General features: G+C 38.3%; 1 long non-coding RNA gene across 1 annotated transcript in view; it reads right to left on the bottom strand.

Annotated features, from left to right (window-relative positions):
- LOC140321570 (uncharacterized) overlaps positions 1 to 3234 on the bottom strand; it is a 20349-nt gene extending 17115 nt beyond the window's left edge. Inside the window, exon 1 of the long non-coding RNA XR_011918980.1 lies at positions 2918 to 3234. This is a non-coding gene — a long non-coding RNA (uncharacterized lncRNA). The remainder of the gene's footprint in view (positions 1 to 2917) is intronic.
- Positions 3235 to 8158: the final 4924 nt, after the last annotated feature.

Genomic DNA, 8158 nt, shown 5'->3' with positions numbered 1-8158 from the left:
GGTGGTCAGTAAAGTGCCCCCCTTACATTGGTGGTCAGTAAAGTCCCCCCTTTACATTGGTGGTCAGTAAAGTGCCCCCCTTACATTGGTGGTCACTAAAGTACCCCCTAATATTGGTGGTAAGTGAAGTGAAGTGCCCCTCCTATTATGGTGGTAAGTGAAGTGCCCCCCTTACAATGGTGGTCAGTGAAGTGTTCCTATTTATTGGTGGTCAGTATAGTGCCTCCCTTACATTGGTGGTCAGTAAAGTGTCCCCTTACATTGGTAGTCCGTGGGAGAAGACCACTTTATAGTGATAGAAAGTCCCCCTACAGCAAGAGAATGGCCCCATTACATGGGTGGTCAATGAGAAAAATACTTCTTGCATTGGGGACATTGAGAAGAATGCACCCTTTCAAATACATAAAAAGAGTATTATTGTCAGTTAAAACTAAGCCCGAAAGGCGGAAATAGCTCAGTACTTCACCAATAACTCTGATTTAGTAAGGCTGATTTGGGTTACGGGGTTTACATCATAGCTGTCCTCATAGGGGCCAAGGAAGGTGGTTTCTAAAAATGGTCAGAATGAGGAACAACTTTATGTCTACATCCTCAGACATTACCAGACATAATGAAAAAGGCTGGAAAGCAACTTGTTACTTGTAGTTCAAGAGCTATTGGTCTAGGAATGAATGAAAGAATTGAAGAATGACCTGCAGCTTTAGCATTAGCATTACATAGTTTAGACAAAGGACAGGTCAATCCTTAGGGGAGGCCACTGATAAGTACCCAGCATCAATTAACACAAGTGGCTACTGATCACAGCTCTAACCCATTGTGGAGACCTGTCCAGCCAGGAGAATTAGCATGTGAAGTGAGGCTAATGATGCCTTGTAATCCTCTACTTAAACTAACAGCTCCAGAGTTTACAGAAAGCATCTTTACAAATGATTCCATGGGATTAGCAGGGAACACCCTGCTGAGGAGGATTACCAGTGCACAAACAAACTTTCCCCCAGCCCAAACACTGCACAGATCTATCTGATTTCTAGTGCCCAGGGGCCCTAATACTTTTCAGCAGTCAAAGCAGTGCAGTTTATCTTCTGGCACTGAGAGTGTTAATCTTCCATATGCTTTCTAGGCTTCCATTTAAAGCTGTTGTCTACAAAGAAATCTAACACATGGAGCTGAACATCATTACTGCCATAAAGGGAGAAGGAAATGCCATTATCACACTAATCTAATTTTCCCATTCCCAATGTAATCGTATCTGGAACAAGGTTAGCGTTTATCAGAGACACACTGTAAACTGGGCAAAGTGCGGATAATCTTTAAAAGTAGAACTGCTGTGCTCACCACCTAAACTTTATTTACACTTGTACTCACAGTATGCACCTAATACATCAATAGCTAACAGTATTAGCTGTATAAAGGGGATATTAGTGCTTACTTTACACTAAATAGAATTCATTGATAATATTGTGCCATAAGCCATATGAACCAACTATAGTTCATATTTTATCCATTTAGTACAATCAGAATTTGTTTAAGGCACAGTTAGTTCTCTGAGTAAGTAGGACCATGAAAAAAGACATTTTATGTTGTTATGCATTTTTAACAACAGTTAACAATATCCAGATCATTTACAATAATTACTTTCCATGATATAATGAGTGTGCTTATGTTAAAATGTTTCCATTAATTTTAGTATGGTGACATACATGAACTTGCATTTACTTTAAAATGATCAGACCACAAATGCAAGAAGTGTGCATCCATGAAAAAAGCAGTACAGGGACACATTTAATCAGTGCACTCCTTAGCAATCCATGTGCATGCACAGCAAAGCATGTACAGTTAGGCCTGGTACGCATGAGCAGATCTGCTGCCAATACTGCACTTTGATCAGCTTTGTGATCAGTAATCAATCACTCAGGAGTCCCAAAACACTGCAAACAAATCTACAATATTCTGCCCTTCCCATTGTTTTGCCCTATAGAAGAAAGTGACCAGAATCCATAGTCCAGCATGTGATTTGATTTGAATTTATCAGCACATCCGATCACTTATTAACTCATCAAGAAAAATTGGTTTGCTACAATTGGCTGGAAGTAGATTTTCTCTGAAGTCACTTCAGATCCCATTGTTTTATTATAATAAAAATAGTTCAGAAGTAAAATGATCAGTCTGTGTGTAGCAGCCCTCCCCCCCTTATTAGACCCCCATTTTGCAGACTGTCTTTATACCCCCTATATCCCAGAAACATCCCATTATGTATTTTAAAGGTGTGACTGTCAAAAAGCAAAACATTACTTTTTTTTTCTTTTTGCAAAGTGCCCTTTAAATTTTTTGGAAATGTTAGCAACAACAATGAAAAATAAACTGAGCCCCTATAAAAGATCAATTATTACTGACCATGAGGGGGTTAATTTACATTTACTAAGGTTTGTTTATTAAATTCAAGCTCCATTATTTTTACTGAGAACAAATCATAAATCTGCACCAAGAGTTCAGAACATTGTTACTCAAGTAGAGTTCCTCCAGAGGTTGCTAGAGTTTCCTTGAGCAATGAGAAATGTGTGACTCTTCAGTTTAAGTGATGGCAATGATCTTTTTGGTTATTTGTAGGGGTGATATTTATCCTATTGGCCAAAAACAGACATTCTTCCCACTGACCACCAAACTAACACACTGTGAGCTGTGTATATAGAAATTTTAGCAAGGGTTCCCTGAAGACCTGAAAGTTATTCCAAGTGTCCCTTCATGGTAAACAGCCTAAGAAACAGAATGTTCAGACTGATAGCTGCATTGTATCCACTGACCTTTTCTATGTACAGCCATAATATTCTAAAACATTAAGTACTTTTCAGTATTGCTTTGGTCTATAGTATATTTAATTAATATTATAGTATATAATAGTATATATAATTAATTTTACCTGATCTTGTGTGGATCTCCTCTTTATTCTCCATGCATACAGACTGTTCATAGCTGATGACAATAAAAGTTTCCTTCCAAGTTTTGCCAGCAGCCTCCATATGTTAATGTCAAGTACAAGTTTTATGTCCCCCTGGAAGCTCTTTGTCCCATGCATGGAGTAGGGGTGATGTGGATGTCATGTTGGGGAGGAAGCAGTCCGGGATCCCCTGTCATTGATAGTAACTTCCATTTACAATCCGATCTTCTGATGCATTCCAGATGAGTACTGAGCACCGTGCTGTCTAAGCCGGGGAAAGTCCCGTGCAGTGCCCAGCCTGGCCCCATCACTCCCAGCAATCTGGGACAAGTCAGCCCCGAGCTGCCAAGGCAGACGACAGCACAGCAGAAACTGGAGCTGCTGCCAGGGACTCACGTGATCCGGAGCTGACCAATCAGTGAGGGGCTGAGAGGAGCGCAGTGAAGGTGTATTATAAGATATGGAAGTATAATAAACAATGTTTCTATTTATAGAACATAAACAGCGAGGAGCTATAAATAGCACACAGCTATAGCGCGCCTTATACCGGAGCGGAGACATGCACCCATCACAAAACATTAAGCCAGGGATCGGTGTATGGCTTTATTAAACCACGCAGGCATATTGCAATTGTACATTTATATACATTACAGGTAAAAAATTGGATTTTAAATACTTGGAAATCTGTTAAAAGACAAATTCAGCTGCCATAAGGAAGTAAACATTTTCCAAAAAGTGCCAAATTAACAAATCCCACTAGTGTCCTTCCATGTCCATGCATGTGTCCCTTTTACTGTACTAAGGGGGGTAATTTACTAAAGAAATTTAGGCGATCACTTACCAAGGTGGATTATCCCTTAACAAAGGAAAATTTCACCTAGTCCAGTAAGTGTGCAGAGAATTTACTCCGCAAAGAATATCGATTCATGTGCCATCAGAAATTTCTGGGCCCTCTTTTAGGTAAATGTCCTAGGCCCCCCTTATTCATGTTTTAAAGTTTCAGCATTGCAAATGTCAAATTCTTTTGATTGTACCTCTTGTCCCCCACTGATGACAGCTCTGTGTGCTAACAAAATCAGCAAAAGTCAGCAGAGCTACAAAACAAAGACATATAACTTTCTAGGGGAAAGTTTTATTACGGTAGCATAGTGAAAATGGGAAAATTCATATTGAAAATAAAACCCAATCATGTTTAAGCAATGGATAAAGAAATGGAGAAAAACAAGATTGCTTGCATTTGATTAGATCATAAAGGTAAGTGAAATATTTTTACAAGGGGAATATTGTAAATTTGTTTAGTAAATAAACCCCTTATATTCCTGGTGAACACAACAGTCACCAATGCAATAGTGAGGGCCACAGCTCTCATTCAGTGATCTTCTCTTGTATGTCCAGCGATCGGTCAATATACAATATTTGAGTTCATGGGAATTACACTGCTGATTTACCCAAGTGATCCTATGTTACTATGGGTCACTTTACAATCATTTTGTACATTCCTGATTTGTATTTCCATTAACCAATGGCTTATTACTGGTAGTCATGTCTATTTCTGCATTTTTTTCCACCACCTGTGAGGAAAATAACTTCTATCATTAGATGTTGTAACAGAATAAAATAACGTATACTGGAATGAAGGTAAAGTGAGTTTGTTGTAAGAAACAATGGGGCCACTATTGATGACTTGCTTCTGAAAATGCCAGTGCCCTGGTTATCACACTTATCTTCTAAATCTATATATATAAAATTGGTTGTATGTATGTATGTGTGCCATACATATGACTGAGACTCATGTGAGTGCACCTGTCATTTTTGTACAGTGCTGTGCTATATGTCAGAGCTATATTTGGGTGAAACGCATGGGGACATTTCAACCAAACATGCTATGTTCCACCATCACTAGGAAACACATCAACACATTTCAACCAAACTTGCTACACATATGACTAAGACTCATGTGAGCGCACCGCTGATCTTTGTACAGCACTGTGCTATATGTCACAGCTATATTTGTATGTATGTATGTGTTATATATATAGATATGTGTATATGATCACTAGGAAACGCATGGGGACATTTCAGCCAAACTTGCCAGACATATGACGGAAACTCATATGAGTGCACGTGTATGTGTGTATGTTTTGCTCAGCACAGTGTGCCCTTTGCTTATATTTTTACATACTTATTTTTGGACTATAATATAATATTGCAATAAATAAATACCGGGCAACGCCGGGTAATCAGCTAGTATAATTATCAATCCCTGCCTGCTGATATCCACCCTGGTAGATTCTTCACTCAGGGCTTAAAATCTATAAAAGCTTTTACAAATGATGTGCTGAGGCAAGGATGCAGCTAGTAAATTATTTTAATTTGCCTGCTTTTTCTGGCTCAGTCACCCTGAGGGTCTAACCACAGAAAAGTGTGCCCTATATGCACGCATTAACGCATTATGCCTAGCTGGCACTGCCTGCAAGCACTCCCCCAACTCCAGCTATCCCCAGAGACAGACTAGCTAAGGTGAGGGTAGCATTTTTAGGGGGTGCCATTTAAGGAGCAGCACTCCAATCATTAGATCACCATTCTAAACATTTAGTGGTCAGCAAACTCAGTGTTGTCCTGTCAATGACCTGTACAAGACAAACACTGTTCCTTGCCTTATACTCGCTGATATTGGTAATATCATAATAGTATAATAGTTATTATTCAGATTCATTGGATGTGGTATATGTTTGATTTTTAATTCCCAGGGTTAATAAACATTTTATTTTTGCTTCCTCTCAACTGTTGATAGTTTCTAGAAAAAAACAAGTAGAATTAATAATATTTCTGATCGAAGATAATCTCTGAATAAAAATGAACACAAACAGTCTGTGTATATTAATGTATACACACATCAATCAGGCAAAACAATAAACCCCCTGGCAGGTAAAGAAAGATAATAATATGTCATTGGGCATATATTGGGCACGGGAGCATCACAACTGGACCATTGAGCAATGAAAAAAGGATTGATGATTCCTATTTTACATTCATGTGGATGGTTGGGTGTATGAGTATTACCTGGGAAGAGATGGTAGCAGGGGGCACTATGGGAAAAAGGAGGCAGTGTGACTGCCCTCAAACATTTTATAAACTTATAAATTTGATTTCATCAAAAAATTGTAGATGAACACTAAATATGCTTGGACGGTATTTATCCAACACATTTCCTAAAACACTGTCCATTTTTGAGGAAGCCATGTAGATAAAGTCACAGTGTTAATTGCATCTAAAACCATTATATCTTATATCAGACGGACAAATAAAATCATTTATTGGGACTTGGGAAATTTCAATTTAGGGTCTTATTTCCATTGTGCTCAACATAGAAAGACGATTTCTTTCTATATTCTGTGATGTAGCTTAGGTTATTTTTAGATTGCAAGGTGACCAGAGTACTGTTGTCATTGCAAGTCATGGGATTGTCACATAAAGCGTCTGCTTATTTATCACATAGGATATTGTTTCCTCTTTTTATCACCAGGTCTAATCCAGGCACTTTTTCTGTTTCTAGAGAAGCTTGCAGAATTATCCACTTTATCCTGTATTGTGTTAGGGCTGGAAAACAATATAAAAGTTGCAGGGTGATATTGAAGTCAAAAGATATAGTGAAGGAAGTTGTGGTTCATTGTGATCCCCATCTCCATAACCAAACTGGCCGCCTTGTCTATATCAATCAAACATTTATCTGCAATGTCTGGTCAATCAAGTAGCCACTCTTTGCCTTGCTCCCCTTAGTGCTGTATACATTTAGCTTTGAGTTCTCCTTAACTACTAGGCTATGGGAGTTCATATTGATGGTATTATACCAACATAGCCATACTTTTTATTAAAGGCAATGGAAAAGAAGCACTCCCAATGGCTATCGGTTGTTAGGGTACGCTCCTGGCTGAATTTAAAAAAAAAATGATGGTGAAGTGATGAATAGTGGCAATCCAGATAAATTATTATTTAAAAATTGTTTACGTGGTTCTGCACATATTGTCTAGTGTATGGCAGGCTTTACCTCAAAACATCTAGAATTTTTCTAGAAGAGAGTTTAAATAAATCTAGCCCAATGTCTACTGCTACCAATGCTCACTGCTTTGACACACAGGCTAATACCATGTAATATTAGGTTTGTAGTATATGGAATGCATGGCGACAATCATCAGCACAAATATCATTCACATGTTTACCGCCAGTCTCTCTTCTATAAAATAACATACTTGTTGTTTACTTTTTTTAACAACCTGAACATTCTCATAGAAATAGGAAGAATGGCGAACATTTGCAGAATTGAAAACTTTGTGGAGAATTCATAAGTATTACCGTGTAAAGGAACCAATTTATACAGCATGTATAAAGTAATCCCATAATAGAAGTACGTGTAACTAAGAATGTGAAGTCAAAACACTGAAGGATTGTTTTTGATTCTCCAGAGCAGACCAAAATATTTCACCATACTGCTAGTATCAGGACAGTGATGTCGATGGCTTTGCTATCAAGGATGTGAGTCCATAAACACTAGCAGGAAATCTGTTAGCAATCCTGAAGTTGGATAACAAATTGCCAGGATCAAGATCACCTGTATGATATGGCCCTTAGCTTACAAATCCCTGTGTATCATTAACACCTGCCATTGTTTCTTTTAATAATATTGTTTCACCTTATTTTATAATTTTCTGATCTCCTGCAGCCCCTTCTTGTCAACATACATGCATTAGAATGGCATTCTCATGGTGGGCTTTCTAATGATGACAATGGTTGACTATACCTGCCTGATGTGTGTCAAGGCTGGAGAGAATACAATTTCATCAGTGAAGATGGGTGATCCAGCAAATCTGGAATGGATCGGGTCCAGGATTCAAAACATTTGCTAGCAAATAGCAAATGATTTTGAGGAAATCTATTTCAGGTTTGCAGGATCACCCAGCTTCACTGATGAAATTGTATTCTCTCCAGCCTTGAAGAGCTTTAATAAATCAGGCCTAGTGTTGTCACCCTATAGCAGGAAGTTCCTAAATAAGGACACTCATGGCAGGATATACTTTTAAAATTACTGTAACATGTTAAAGCTTAAAGGAAAATTTAGTTAGCAGCCTTACATATTTATATCCAGTAACATTTCCCTTACTTCTTATTTTCTCCCACTTGGCCTGCTAAGGAAACATGAGGCAGAGGAAACTCTTACCGTAGACT

Source organism: Pyxicephalus adspersus, chromosome 1 (assembly GCF_032062135.1).
Source record: "Pyxicephalus adspersus chromosome 1, UCB_Pads_2.0, whole genome shotgun sequence".
In the NCBI taxonomy this organism is placed as follows: Eukaryota; Metazoa; Chordata; class Amphibia; order Anura; family Pyxicephalidae; genus Pyxicephalus; species Pyxicephalus adspersus.
Note: the sequence above shows the minus strand (reverse complement) of the source record. Positions and strands in the feature narration are given on the sequence as shown.